The sequence below is a fragment of the Dermacentor variabilis genome, chromosome 8, assembly GCF_050947875.1.
Source record: "Dermacentor variabilis isolate Ectoservices chromosome 8, ASM5094787v1, whole genome shotgun sequence".
In the NCBI taxonomy this organism is placed as follows: Eukaryota; Metazoa; Arthropoda; class Arachnida; order Ixodida; family Ixodidae; genus Dermacentor; species Dermacentor variabilis.
In genome coordinates, this window is record NC_134575.1 from 56,921,128 (window position 1) to 56,936,497 (window position 15,370).

Consider the following 15,370-nt stretch of genomic DNA (forward strand, 5'->3'; position numbering starts at 1 on the left):
CGAATTGTGTTTCTGAGCATTACGGCGACACGTTCTGTAAGGAAAACCACAAAAGCTTCGCCTCAATGGCTATTGGCGAGGTGCGACACTTTACACTAACAAGTTGTGTCTGCAATCTATTCGAAAAACGATAAATCGCCGGATTTTCCAATTCGTTTAATCAGAGAAGCTGCTTGACTTATGTCATGTGGTTTTAGAGAAGGCCGATATATAGTTGAAGATATCGTTTTCATTGAGGCATACATCCGCGAAGCCTTCATCAACAAACATTTCTGTTTACCCGCCTCCATATAAAGATATGTAGCATAGTGCGTGCCAGTGTGGAGTTTTGCTTGACTTCGGAAATGGGTGTGGGGGAAAGATCATTCACGCAGTTGCAAGCTGCTCATCAATTCGCACATTTCATGTCTACAGTGGTAGTACTCCATCCAAGGTACTTCTACAGGAAGATTCGATTAGCGCAGGTTTGGATGCCTTTATTTACTGCTATTGTCATTTAAATGAATTACTTGGCTTCACAAATACCATGCAGTGTATTTGATTCGGTAAATGCAGATGACTGACAGATAGCATTTAGGTCATGTAACATTGCAGTCTGTGGGTGATGAATTCAGCTTGTACTGAAAAATGCATTGAAATGGACAACGAACATGGCTCTAAACTCAATAGAAATAGCTGTCCTGTGTTTCTTTAAAACGAAATAGAGGTCTGAATGCATATCAAAATGTATGAGTCCATGAATTGCACACACCTATGAACGCAAAACACCAATTCTTAGTCGGGATACTAGTCCAAAAAGTAAGTTTCGTCATACGCATAAATTACAATAATAGCAATTGTCTGCACAATGAAGATTGCTAACATCTTGTTGCACTCAATATATTGAAAACTGTCTTTAAAGGGCCTGTAAAAGAGCCTCACACGTACACAATTAGACTATTGATGATTTGTGTATTAGCCTCCTTCGCGAAGCTTCATAAACACACTGGATCCCGTTCCCCATCTAGGCATACGCTCGGTCACTGGCAGCCTCAGGACAAGTAACGTAGCAAGCCTCTACGTAAACGCGAATGAATCGTCCCTCCATCTGCAATAACTATATTCCAACTTCCTGCATTTTCTGTAAGAACTCTCTGAATCTACGTCAGACGTAAACGAGAGCAATACAGTTTGTCTTTTTGAAGACTAGGTGTGTGCATAAAGAAATAGCTCTTCCGCAACCAGCTTCAGTGAGGCTTCGCGCTGCCTTTAGAGTACAGTGTTCAGTATACATAGACATCATACACGCATACGTTCCCGTCGTCAAATGTGCTAAATGAGATGATGTTGAAGGATCTAAAATCCGGTGGACCCTTCCATAGCTTCTAATTACTGACCTATTTCGCTAACATACCTTGCGAACTTCTAGAGCATATAGTATTATCAGCACTTATGAAACACCTGTCGAAGCTGGATTTTTTCAGCCATAATCGGCGTGGCTTTCTAAGAAGACGCTCGTGTGAAACGCAGCTGTTCGAGCTAATTACTGATATCCATAAAGCCTTAAATTCTTCATAGGAAGTGCATGCCGTGTGTCGAGATTTCGAGAATGCTTTTAGTAAGGTTTTACATATCCGCATAATTAAAAACTTTCACACCTAAATATCAACACGAAAATTCTCAAGTGGATCAAAAGCTTTTTAGCGGGCCACTTACAGACAGTTTCTCTAAATCAACACCTATGTCACTTAGTCCAAGGGAAATCTGCGGTGCCCCAGGCAAAAGTACGAGGACCAATTTCATTTCTAGAATACCGGAAGGACTGAAACGCTAACATATGCTCTACAGTACGATTGTTAGCAGATGGTTGTGCGATATACAGAGCGGTCACTAGTACCTCTGATGTCAACCTAAATGGTGCGAAATGTCGCAAATCGAAATAAATGTTTTAAAAACAAAGCGTTTGTATTTACTACATCGAACACCACCGTCGACTACCGTTACACTATATATAACATGCTGATTGAAGCGGTGTTTAATGTAAAATATGCAGGAATTAATTTGACATGGTATAGTTCGTGGAATCGCCGTATAGATGGTATGGCTAGCAATGCATCTCGCGCACTTGGGTTCATTAGGCGCAACTTAGTCTCTGCTAACACCGACACAAATCTACTAGTTTACACTACATTAGCACGTTCGAAGATAGAGTATGCACCATTAACATGGAACCCTCATCAATTATATGCCTTTAAACAACAAACGAGAATCGCTTCAGAACAAAGTCGTTCGTTTGATTACAAGGAAGTACTCTCGAACGTTTAGCGCAGCGGAAATAAAAACATCGCTCAAATTAGCGTCAATGTGCAGATTGCAGGCGCCAGGCACTGATGCTTTTTTCCGAAAGCTTTATCATATATTTATTCACCCTTCGCCACCGGTCACGTCACGCCGGCTTATCTAGTTTTTCCTCAACCAGACCGTTCCTTTAAAGTGCAGCCTATAGATGCGCGATTTGACTACGTCTTTTACGCGTCACTTCTTGCCGCTGTCAGACACTGGAGTGGGCTCTCTAAAGATGCTACACGTGTTACTAATTACGATACATTTCGCAACCATTCTAAGAGCCATTCTTATGAACACTATTCATTTTGTTTACTACGTCTATCCCTTTCAGCTTCGATTCACTTGTGTCATTTTAATGTCTTATTTTCCTTTCTTGTAGTTTTAAATCGCAGATCCTCTCTTTGGTTCAGTGTGCTTAGTGCCGAGTATCTCGAAAGTGCTGGCTCTGTTATACGTTATTTGGTCATTGTAATTCTCGCTCCGTTGCTTTCCATTAACATTATTAAGTATAGGAGCTTATTTTTTGATGTTTGCATCATTGTGTATTTGCTGAGAGTTTTATGTTAGCTATAGTATGTACGAGATTCATAGTATTGTAGTGCGCTTTCTCTTCTTGGCTTTTTTTTTGCCTTTACAAAGCTATATTCAATGAGTTATGATAAATGTTTGTTTGGTTTTTATTTCCCTCTATGTTGTGCACCCACCTGGCCTTTAGTGTAACTCAATAAATAAAGAAATAAATAGGAAGTAGAATCTACGTGCTTAGCTCACATAGGCCGCAGTCAAAGCAAGCGTAGCTGAGGGCAGGCTTTTTAATGAAAGAGGCGTCTATAGGTGGCTCTATGCGTTAAGTACGTTACAGATAAATGCATCTAACAAAATTAACATAAACTTCACAATAATCGACCTACTACCGTCGAAATCACGAAAAATTCACAGGCGATTATGATTATATGTTATGTGAAACTTGAACGCCGCTGTGTACGTGTTTTTCTTTCGCGATATATTATCTGGCGCGGGTAATTAGTAGCTGCGGCACGTCGCAAACAGAGCGAAATATGGCACTACTGCGTCGCTAATCGGGACAATGCGAGAAGCAGCTGGTGAATGACGCGCGGACGCGATTCACAGCAGCCGCCGCACACAGACCTCCGCTCATGCAGCGCTTTCTTTCCATACAGACGAAGGGCGCTACTCTGGTGCCCAATCGTAGGATTCGTCGCAGCAAAGCGCGTCTTGCGCGCCACTACACTTTTCCTCTTGGAGGAAAAGTGTAGTGTAGTGAAAAGTGTAGGCTTGGAGGACGCAGCAAGAGATAGTATAAGGAACAACGTTAGGAAGAGAAAACACAAACAAGATAAAAAACACACCCAATCTGAAAAGTGTTAATAAATAAGTCATAAATCCGGTGTCAAGTCAATCAAGTCAAGTGTCATAATTAAATATGAAACCCCGACAGAGAGACGCTCGCCGAGCGAACTCTTTCCTACTTGTCGCGGGGCCCAATTGCCAGCCCTGGCGCCAAGCCTTAAAGACACACTAGGCCATCGTTCACATTTAAAGTGGACACCTAATTCGAAAATGGGGAGAGGAGAGCGAAAACTTTGTTCAAATGCTTTACAGAAAAAAAAGGACAACGTGGTTCCCTAAACCAGACATATAGACACAAAAATTATCCACATATGTACTTGCCATTTTCCGGCTACATTTGATAGCTGCGTACTAAGCGTGTTATTCATTTGAAGACCCTATTGTGTATAATTCCGGTGAAGTCTACGCTTCGCATCCCTTAGTCACTTAGGGTACTCCTCCCAGCCGCCTCTAAACGGCACCACTTCTTTTATTCAATGCAATTATTTTCGAAATAATGCATTTGACCTATGGTAAATTATCACATTAGGCAAATAGGACGCCAAGAGAGAACTGACGAGACATAAACTAGGAAAGAGGTACCTAAGCCTTTTACGTACGGGTACACGATTAAGGTTTTCACACTCTAATCGGTGTAATGCATCGTTATTTATCTTACGCTTGTAAAACGCTTGCAACACTATTTTGAACAGAAAAGGGCGTTCAACAAGAAAACACCCTTGGAACACCGCAGTCCTATATACACCCTTATTTTACGGGGGTAAGTGAACAAGCTTACAGTATATGATAAATTAACATTGGCAGTTTACGCTTTGATATTAGCTATACATGAAACACGTGCTACTTGCGCTTGAATCGTAGTGGAATGATTAGATCGGAGCGTCTAAGCAGCTACGCTCTGACTCCGAACAGCGGTCAAGAATGAAGTTTCCCACGAGTGTTGATTTCGAACGGAGGACACTGCCGCGCCGACTTCGCATATCCAGATACCTGCTAAACGCTTAGCATGATCAATGGCAAGATCTTTACAATGCTATCACTGAATACTTAAAGGTGTGGAAGCATTAGACTGGGAATTGTTAGGAGTGTGGGATAACGGTAAATAGCTCCCAAACTTACGGTTTGTAGATGACATTGGCATACTCAGCAGCGCTGCAGGCTATCTGCAACAAATGTTTGAGGACCTTGGCAAAGAAAGTGTAAGAGTCTGATTGAAGGTTAGTATTTAGAAGAGAAAAGGAATGTTCCACAGCTTGGAGAGCAAACGAAATGTCATGATCGGCAGTCGGCCGCTAGAACCTGCACACAAATACGTTTATTGAGGTTAATTATTCGCAGGTACTCTGGTCAAGGAAATGAGCAAAATTTAAAAAAAAATTGTTGGAGAGGTTGTGGCAGGCATTACTAAATCATGACCATGGAGCTTGCTGCTAATCATTGTTTTCTACTACTAATATATGGGGCCGAAACTTGAAGGTTACCAAAGAAACTTGGGAAGACGTTGAGGACCAGGCAATAAACGATGCAATGAAAACTGTTAGGCGTGACGATAATATACGGGAAGACAGCGATGTGGATTCGAGAATGAAGGCGATAGCTGATATTCTGGTTGACATTAGGAGGAAAAAGTCGTGCTGGGCAGATCATGCAATGCGTAAGGGAGAGAACCGCTGGTCTATTGGAGTTGCAGAATGGGCGCTCAGGAAGGGAAGCACAGTCGAGGACAGCAGAGAATAAAGTTGGCGTGACAGAATAAGAAAATTTGAAGACACGTGGAAACAGTTAGCTCAAGACAGGGGTATTGGAGATCGCTGGAGAAACTTTTGTCCTGCGATGAACATCCAAATAAGCTGATGATGATGATGTCGCGATGTCCATGCCAGCTTCGTGGTATGTCATTCATTTTATGGCATGCATGCGTGTCATGCAGGTTCTGATAGCTCTATTACGGGGTGGAGTAGCCAAGGGGGGCACGCCGGACAATTTTAACGCTTACTAATAGTAAAATTTTTGCTAGTATGACACTGGCCCAGCTCCTTCCCCCTCCACGGACGATCGAAAGGTCCCCCTCTCTTGCGAAAATTTTCTGTCTACGCCACTGTGGAGAGGGAGTGTAAGGTTGCGCTAGACCCCTCCCGTTAGCTTGTCTACGGAAGCGGGGGGCGGGAGGGGAGTTGCCGCCGGGACGCAAACCTTAGGAAGCCCAATTACCGGCTGCATTTCTTTTCGGACGTCAATACTGCGCTAATGTCATCACACCGTACGCATCATGGCAGTTCGAGGCCATGCAACAATAAAAAAGAACTAGATACAGCTACAAGCAAGTCTTAGCTTGAACAGGTCTTTGGAAGCTGGGCAAGAACCTCATAAAAAGAAAAACTTTGCACCCTTCTTACATGCACTGTCAGCTCTGGATCACCACCGACCGCACAGAAACTCCTCTGGGAGTTGTCTAAGCATGCGTAAGCATTGTGACAGTTCCTCATCTACACGCAGTCCAATGTCTTCATCAGTGTTATGACGCTTGATCCGACGAATAAGAGCGATAGCACTGCGGCGACACGAGCTGCGGTGGTTGGCGGCTCAAAGTGAATGAAACAAGCAAACTACTGTAGGGCACGGTGTCAGGTGCGCTGATGACGTTCCGTTCATTTTGAGCCGTTGTCGCTCTTAAGCGCTTCAATCATCCACGTCGAACCATTATCGACCCTTCTTCGGCGGCGTCTGCTTGTGGCCCGGCCGCGCGAACCGTATCTTGAAAGCGAGCTGCAATGCGGACAGAGTGTGCCCACTGCTGAAAACTTCACGCGCTGGGTTCTCGGCGTTTACATCGATTTGAAAACAGACGCGCGTACACCTATCTTGAAAGTGATCTGCGAGAAGTGCACAGTGCGTCATTGTCTGGGAGCTTCATGAGCGCTGTGTTCTCGCGACTTCGGTCGCGTTGAAGTGAGAGCTAGCACGAAGGTGAATTCACTCGCTGCTGCGAGTTTTATTTTGAAAGATATCATATGGTACAGACTGACTGACGAATTGTTTTTCTGGTTGGGTAGGTATAGAAATGCTTACGCAATAAAAAAATAACAGGACCCGCAAATTTCGCGATCACAATCTACACCAACCTGCTCTTCTCTTATCCCTTAACGTTACACCCATCATTCTTCCTTCCATAGCTCGTTCCGTCGTCCTCAATTTATTTAGAACCCTTTTCGTAAGCCTCCAGGTTTCTGCCCCGTACGTGAGTACTGGTAAGACACAGCTGTTATACACGTTTCTCTTGAGGAATAATGGCGACCTGCTGTTCATGATCTGAGAATGCCTGCCAAACGCACCCCAGCCCATTCTTATTCTTCTGGTTATTTCGGTCTCATGATCCGGATCCGTGGTCGCCACCTGCCCTAAGTAGATGTATTCCCTTACCACTTCCAGTGCCTCGCTACCTATCGTAAACTCCTGCTCTCTACCGAGACTGTTAAACATTACTTTAGTTTTCTGCAGATTAATTTTCATACCCACCCTTCTGCTTTGCCTCTCGAGATCAGTGAGCATGGATTGCAATTGGTCCCCTGAGTTACTAAGCAAGGCAATATCGTCAGCGTATGCTCCATAAACTGTTATCTCGAACTCTTCGCAATCCAGGTTTCTGAATACCTCCTGTAAACACGCTGTGAATAGCATTGGAGAGGTCGTATCTCCCTGCCTGACTCCTTTCTTTATTGGGATTTTGTTGCTTTCTTTATGGAGGACTACGGTGGCTGTGGAGCCGCTATAAATATCTTTCAGTATTTTTACATATGGCTTGTCTACCCCCTAATTCCGTAATGCCTCCATGACTGCTGATGTTTAGACTGAATCAAACGCTTTTTCGTATTCAATGAAAGCAATATATACGGGTTGGTTATATTCCGCACATTTCTCTATCGCCTGACTGATAGTGTGAATATGGTCTATTGTTGAGTAGCCTTCACGGAATCCTGCCTGGTCCTTTGGTTGACAGAAGTCTAAGGTGTTCCTGATTCTATTTGCTATTACCTTAGTAAATACTTTGTAGGCAACTGACAGTAAGCTGATCGGTCTATATTTTTCAAGTAATTGAAGTCCTCTTTCTTATGGATTAGGATTATGTTGGCGTTCTTCCAAGATTCCGGTACGCTCGAGGTCATGAGGCATTGTGTATACAGGGGGGCCTGTTTTTCTAGAAGAATCTGCCCACCATCCTTCAACAAATCGGCTGTAACCTGATCCTCACCAGCTGCCTTCCCCCTTTGCATAGCTCCTAAGGCTTTCCTTACTTCTTCTGGCGTTACCTGTGGGATTTAGAATTCCTCTAGGCTATTCTCTCTTCCACTATCGTCGTGGGTGCCACTGGTACTGTATAAATCTCTATAGAACTCCTCAGCCACTTGAACTATCTCATCCATATTAGTAACGATATTGCCGGCTTTGCCTCTTAACGCATACATCTGATTCTTGCCTATTCCTAGTTTCTTCTTCACTGTTTTTAGGCTTCCTCCGTTCCTGAGAGCCAGTTCAATTCTATCCATATTATAGTTCCTGATGTACGCTGTCTTACGCTTGTTGATTAACTTAGAAAGTTCTGCCAGTTCTATTCTAGCTGTAGGGTTAGAGACTTTCATACATTGGCGTTTCTTGATCATATCTTTCGTGTCCTGCGATAGCTTACTGGTTTCCTGTCTAACGGCGTTACCACCGACTTCTATTGCGCACTCCTTAATGATGCCCATGAGATAGTCGTTCATTGCTTCAACACTAAGGTCCTCTTCCTGAGTTAAAGTCGAATACCTGTTCTGTAGCGTGATCCGGAATTCCTCTAGTTTCCCTCTTACCGCTAACTCATTGATTGGCTTCTTGTGAACCAGTTTCTTCCGTTCCCTCCTCAAGTCTAGGCTAATTCGGGTTCTTACCATCCTATGGTCACTGCCGCGTACCTTGCCGAGCACGTCTACATCTTGTATGATGCCAGGGTTCGCGCAGAGTATGAAGTCGATTTCATTTCTAGTCTCACCATTCGGGCTCCTCCACGTCCACTTTCGGCTAACCCGCTTGCGGAAAAGGGTGTTCATTATCCGCATAATATTCTGTTCTGCAAACTCTACTAATAACTTTCCTCTGCTATTCCTAGAGCCTATGCCATATTCCCCCACTGACTTGTCTCCAGCCTGCTTCTTGCCTACCCTGGCATTGAAGTCGCCCATCAGTATAGTGTATTTTGTTTTGACTTTACCCATCGCCGATTCCACGTCTTCATAAAAGCTTTCGACTTCCTGGTCATCATGACTGCATGTAGGGGCATAGACTTGTACCACCTTCAATTTGTACCTCTTATTAAGTTTCACAACAAGACCTGCCACGCTCTCGTTAATGTTATAGAATTCCTGTATGTTACCAGCTATTTCCTTATTAATTAGGAATCCGACTCTTAGTTCTCGTCTCTCCGCTAAGCCCCGGTAACACAGTACATGCCCGCTTTTTAGCACTGTATATGCTTCTTTTGTCCTCCTAACCTCACTGAGGCCTATTATATCCCATTTACTACCCTCTAATTCTTCCAATAACACTGCTAGACTCGCCTCACTAGATAGCGTTCTAACGTTAAACGTTGCCAGGTTCAGATTCCAATGGCGGCCACCTGGGCAGAATACAGTAAAAGCAATATCCTCACTTTCATACGTATGCAATGGGATGTAACAAAATTTCCAGCGTTTTATTCGGAGCGTAGATATACAGCATAGTTAAGTAGGAAACTCTTAAGTGTATCTTTGCTTAGTAGCCGTGAGACAAGTGAAACTCGAATCCTTCTTGAATTGGTAACCCAGACCGCATCGCCCCTGGCAGATGCGTCATCAGGTATTTGACAGTAACTTCACCACGTGGGTTGTTTTATGCGCAAATATTTCCCGGTTAAGTATCCTGTTAATTTATGCTGACACTCGTTCATCTTATCTTTAGCGATTACTCTCCCCGAGTACCGAACGAAGCCAAATTTGTTGTGAGGTGTAGCGAATGCGGGAAATTCAATGTGGCGTGGCTGCAAGTTCCTCTTTTTATGTTTCTTGTATTCAAAGCAAACGCACGCAGTATCACTGGGTTATTTCCATTTCTGCTGTATTTGATTATTCTAATGTGACAACTGTATTTGCGCTTTCATTTTCTGCCTTTATTGTGTATTCAGCTTGGCTGCCAGAAAACGCTAGAATTTTTTAAGTATCCAAGTGTCGAAGTATTTCACTGACGACCATGTATGAAACACACGACATGACAAAAATGATAGCAACCTGACGAGGTATTTCTTTTATAGAGTTTGGACTTGACTTTTGGTGAGGATGTCGATCAACCGTCGGCCAAGTGACAGCATACTCGGCATGGCCAAAGTGCAGCCTGTAAGTTGAGTGCCCCTGAATGGACCATCAACATCAGAAAATTAAGCAGAGCAGGTAGGGATAATTTTCACTTCGGACAGAATACTGACAGGTGCCTTATTTTCTTAATGAACTGAATATCATATTTACAAAAACAATCCTTTCTCTTTGTGCAGCCTACATAGAATTTTTTTTGCTTGTTATAATGATCAGAAAGCAGTCCTTCTGAGGACTTTTTGCATGTACAAATAAAGACCAAAGCAGTTTCTGAAGAAATTAATGCATTGAAATGGGCATTGGGCACACACAGATATGCAAAATAGACAAAAACTTAAGAGCAGTAAAAAAACAAAAACAGGTTTGAAAGATGTACTCTTCTTGCATGTACTCACAGGCTTCTTTCAAGCTTGAAAAAAAAAACATTTGTGATGCGCCTATTGAGCAGTAGAAAGCTGGATTGGGAATTTTCCAGGATTCTCTACAATTTCCTCACTGAAAATTTTGCTTTGAAGATAACATTTGAGCAACTAAATAATCATTAACTAATTACCTAATTACGCGAAATGCACGAATTGGTTTGACTTGCTCAAAACGATGGCAAACAACATTACCTTGGGCCTGTCCAGCTACGTGGCACTTGTACGCATTTAAAGTTTGCGCAAGTCACACAGGCCACCTGGTACGTACAAGGCATGTATAGAAGCGGGTAAGTTGTGTGATCCAGCATGTGTACAGAATCATGAGAAAGAGCCATGTTTCTTTGACTTAAGGGCACGATGAGATTTGCATGCTCGACACCTTTTATCTATGTGTTCTAGGCCTGTTTGTAGTTTAGCTACTATGTAAACAATTTTTCTCCACATGTGCGCTCATATGCATGTTTCAAGTACATTGACTCTTGTTTCCAAAATAAATCATCCTCGCACATCCTTCATTAGGTCTTCATATGTTGCTGTTATAAATTTTCAACATGCAACTGCAGAAATTTTCATCTAGTTTTCTTTTTTCCTCATTGTTTGATGGCTTTATTTCTGAATAAGTTGTTTTCTTTAGACCCTGTTGCACGCAGCAGTACTGTCTAGAGTGCGATCTTTTTTTTCAGATTAACTTTAATACACCTTGCCTGGGCAATGTAAGGCTTTCGACATAACACGGCCCTGAAATAATGTTTTATATTGCATTCCAGCATCACGGAAAAGCTGTTTACTTACCAGATGAGAATATGTATATGTGTGTTGGAAGTAACATAACTGAAATAAACCAGCAGATTATGAGGCCAAGGTTAGCATACAGGAACATGTTTTAAGTTTCTTTATATGAAGTATAGAAATGATAAATTGAAGGGAAATGAAAGTGGATGAAGGACATCCAGGTGTAGGTGGGGAACGAACCCATAACGTTCACATTACGCATGTATGTACTAACCACTGTGGCACTACGGCCGCGTTCCAGCGTCGACAATCTGAGGGACCATTAGATGGTTGAATGCTGCCTCGGTAGCACAGCGGTTAGTGAATCGCATGCCTAATGCATAGGTTGTAGGTTCGTTCTCCACCTGTGGCTGTTTTTTTAAGTATTTTTATTTCCATTTACCATTACAGGATTTCAGTAGAAGATAACAAATAAATTTCTATGTGGCTTTCCTGGCTGCTTCCACCTATGATTAATAAAAACTGGGACCCTCAGTTTTCTTTCTTCTCGTTTGGGAGAACCGGAGCTTCACTTTAAATATAGTGGGTACCTTGTACAGCAGCTCAATGTGGTCTTACAAAGAAATTTGATCACAGCATGTATATTACTAAGTGAAGTTTTTGTTAAAATGATGACATAGAATGGGACCTAATTAGTAGCGTTTGTGTACGGAGATATGACTAGTCTAATAAATAGAAGGATCATAAGAAGCACTTCTAAAATGGTCTGATCATGTGTTTCCTCATCCGGAAATAACACGTAAAACTTGCCACACGCCAGTTGTAGCATTTTTGTTTTCATGACTACAGTATACACGCTTCAAAATAACGATAGCGGGAAAAAAGCCTCAAAAATATAACCATCCTAGAATTGTCATCTCCGAGTAAAAAAGAGCTTTCGTAAACAATAGGTGCATATTCACTTGAGCCTAAAAGTACAGTGAGTCATTACTACTCACTCCATATGAAATGCTGACAGCTTACCGCTCTGCAATGAATAATGTTTGATACATCCTGGGAGTGCCTTGGCCGCAATGCCTACCTAAAATATACCTATATTTTACAACAGAATAGCTTACACCCAGATTCGCCACAGAGTTGATAGCTTTTTGTCATCTTCATGTTACTACCATGTATTCAATATTCATTTAGATGTAAAGGACACTACAGCTGTTCAAATACCAAATCGCACTTGCAATTCAGGGGACAGAGTTTCCAGCATGCCTGTCTCAAAATGTGTTCTATTGACTGCCTTGCCTCTAGGTAAATGGACACCAGATGCTCTGTTTACAATGTAATCGGTCTACTTGTCTGGAGCACTTGAAAGATATGCTACAGGCTGTAGTGGCACTGTCTGCTGATAATACATGGCTCTAGAAAGCTTTCAGCTCAGCACCTGCCATCGCACTGAAGGAACTGTCCAAAATTATTTTATCGATGTGGTTGAAACTTTAGGACCTGCAATGAACAGTTGTGACTGCGGCGGTGCTGCCGAATTAAAGCACAAATTACACTTCTCGACTCACACACTGCACTCTGAAAGTTTTGCTACGTGATTTCTGACGAGCAGCCGCAAGTGATTGCAGCTGCCGAAGCTTTGTCAACTGGCAAGGTGAAAAAAGAATGCTATGCCATCAGTGTGGCTACACACTCTGACATGCAAGCTGTCTTGAACCAGATGCTCGGTAGACGGTAGCTGTGCAGCTAAAACATGGTGATAAGCCCTAGAGACAACTACGTTCACAACTGCACACAATTGTGCTGTTACAACAGAAAGTTGAGAACAAGCAGCATTTTTACCAGTGCTTCTTCAAAAGATTAGTGCAAGTCATTCTTTCACGAAGGCTGGTTATCGTGCATTGGTATTGGGAACATGGTAGGGCGTTTGTGACACACAAGGGGTCATGTGTCTAAAGTTTAATTAGGCCCAGTAGTCTATGAGACGGATTGATGAAAGGTATACCTTTTGTTCCTCAGTGGTCTCTCTGCAGAGACATGAGTTTCCTGCAGTTTAGTTTTGACTTTTTATGTCTTGATTTATTGTGTAAAGTGCAACTGTAGCTAACAGTCAGTGCTCTGACCTGCCAACTTTTTAGGCTGTTTTTGTGATATTTGCAATATTTTGCAGTTACTTCAGCTTATACAAGGAAATGTCTTTACTGTTACTAGTTTTCATGTTTACTTTTAGTGCAGTGCTCACTAGTCATTAATAGTGATGTTTTATTCACATAGACACACTCAGATTTGTTCTTTCTTATATGGTAGGTTATTCGTAGGTAGGTGTGGTAGGTAGGTTTCGTAAATTATGATAAGATTCAGTACTTTTCGAATGAAAACATGCGACAGTATATAGTGAGGTTACTTAAACCAACTTTTCAGCTTAAAATTTAGTTGAACAAGCCTGTGCCATTATTCGGTGCTTGTGCCTTTGTATTGGTATGGTTTTACTCCTCATCTTCATTTTTATTTTTTAAATGTGCAACGTTTATTATGTAACCATTTCTCTGCAATAAAATAATAAATATTTTTCTTCTGACATTTTGTCTCAAATTTTGCAGGGATTCTGTTCATTTAGGTAACCTTAGATTTGCTGATTGTTATTCTGATATTTTACCTTACATTGCCTGTGGGATATTCAGTGCAAGCACAGAGTGAAAAATAAAATAAATTGCTGGGTATAAGCAGGTGAGTGACCATAAATTGAGCATACAGAAATTTAGGAATTAGTGCATGCTTATATACGAAACCGCAAGCACAGCTACACAAGCCGTTATTTTTTTGTACATGCTGAAACACTATTTTAAATGGGAGTGCTTTGTAGCACTTTCTTCTTTGGCTTTCAGTGCTATCTCTAAGCCGTTATGTATGTGAAGGTACTAGTAGAAGCATCTCGTAGAGATCAATGACAACTTTGATGAATAGAGGTATAAACGTTGTGCTTAAAACAGGGCGAAAACTGTCTGCTTCACAGGTAAATGTATGGTCCTGTATTACTGCACTGGTTACCGTTGCCGATCCATGCACTGCTTGTGCTCTATTGCATTCAATATGAGCTACAGGAACGAGCCGTTGTGGCTTTCCCTCCTGGTCGAGCTGGTGTTGCTGCGAAAATTGGGGACGAAGAAAAGAATATTTTTTTATTATTTCAGAAATTCCTGAAACATGCTTTTGGTTGTGTGCCTCTTTCATGTAGTGATATATACTGTTCTGCCAAGGAGCGGGACATTCTGTGTCCTTAGGGCAGCATGCCTTGTTATTGCAGTCTCCATCCTGCTAACAGTGTACCATTGCTGCAGATGAAGAAGACGAAAGGGAGGGGGTGTGTTCATTGCGGCCATCGTGAAACCTAAATCCTTTGCCTGAAATGGTCACACAAATACATGTGCTACCAGATGATAGACCAGAAGCGCAATTTGGCGACGCCTCACACATTCTGACTCATACTGAACAAAATAGTACCATAGCTAAGGCTAGGCAGCATTCACAACAGCTAGTCTGTCCTTTTCCGACATGGCTGTAGCTTTTCTTTCCTCCAAAGCATGATACTTCTCGCGTTCATCCTTGTGTCCCGTGAGATTCAGCATGTCGCTTCAGCATGTTGACAGTACAGAAAGGTATATGCTTTCCTGGTTTGGTAATCCCAAAACAAATTTCACAATATGTAGATACACAGCCTTGAACATAGGTTGATAAGCAAGGGAACTAATAAATACTTTCATCAATATCGTGAACAACCTTTCATCAAGATAATAAACACAGTCATTCATTTGATTCTGAAACCACTTGGATAACATCAGCAGATTCCCGCAACAAATGCTGCCATCCTCACAAAAGCAGCTTCCCTTTAGCAATGCTCGGAACTCATTCTGATAGGCGGCAGTATATATAATGCTGCTCTGGCTTTTGGCATAGATTATCCAAAGCCACCACTCGGAGTCTGTGGTGCATAGAAGCCTGAGCAAAAGCCCGCTCCGGTAGACTGTCGGGTTGCCAACTAGGCATTAGGACGAGGCGTAAGTTCAACTCTATGTGACGGTTGAATGCTGTGGTTTTACGTGTCAAAACCATGATTTCATTATGAGGCGCGGTGTAGTGGGAGGTCTT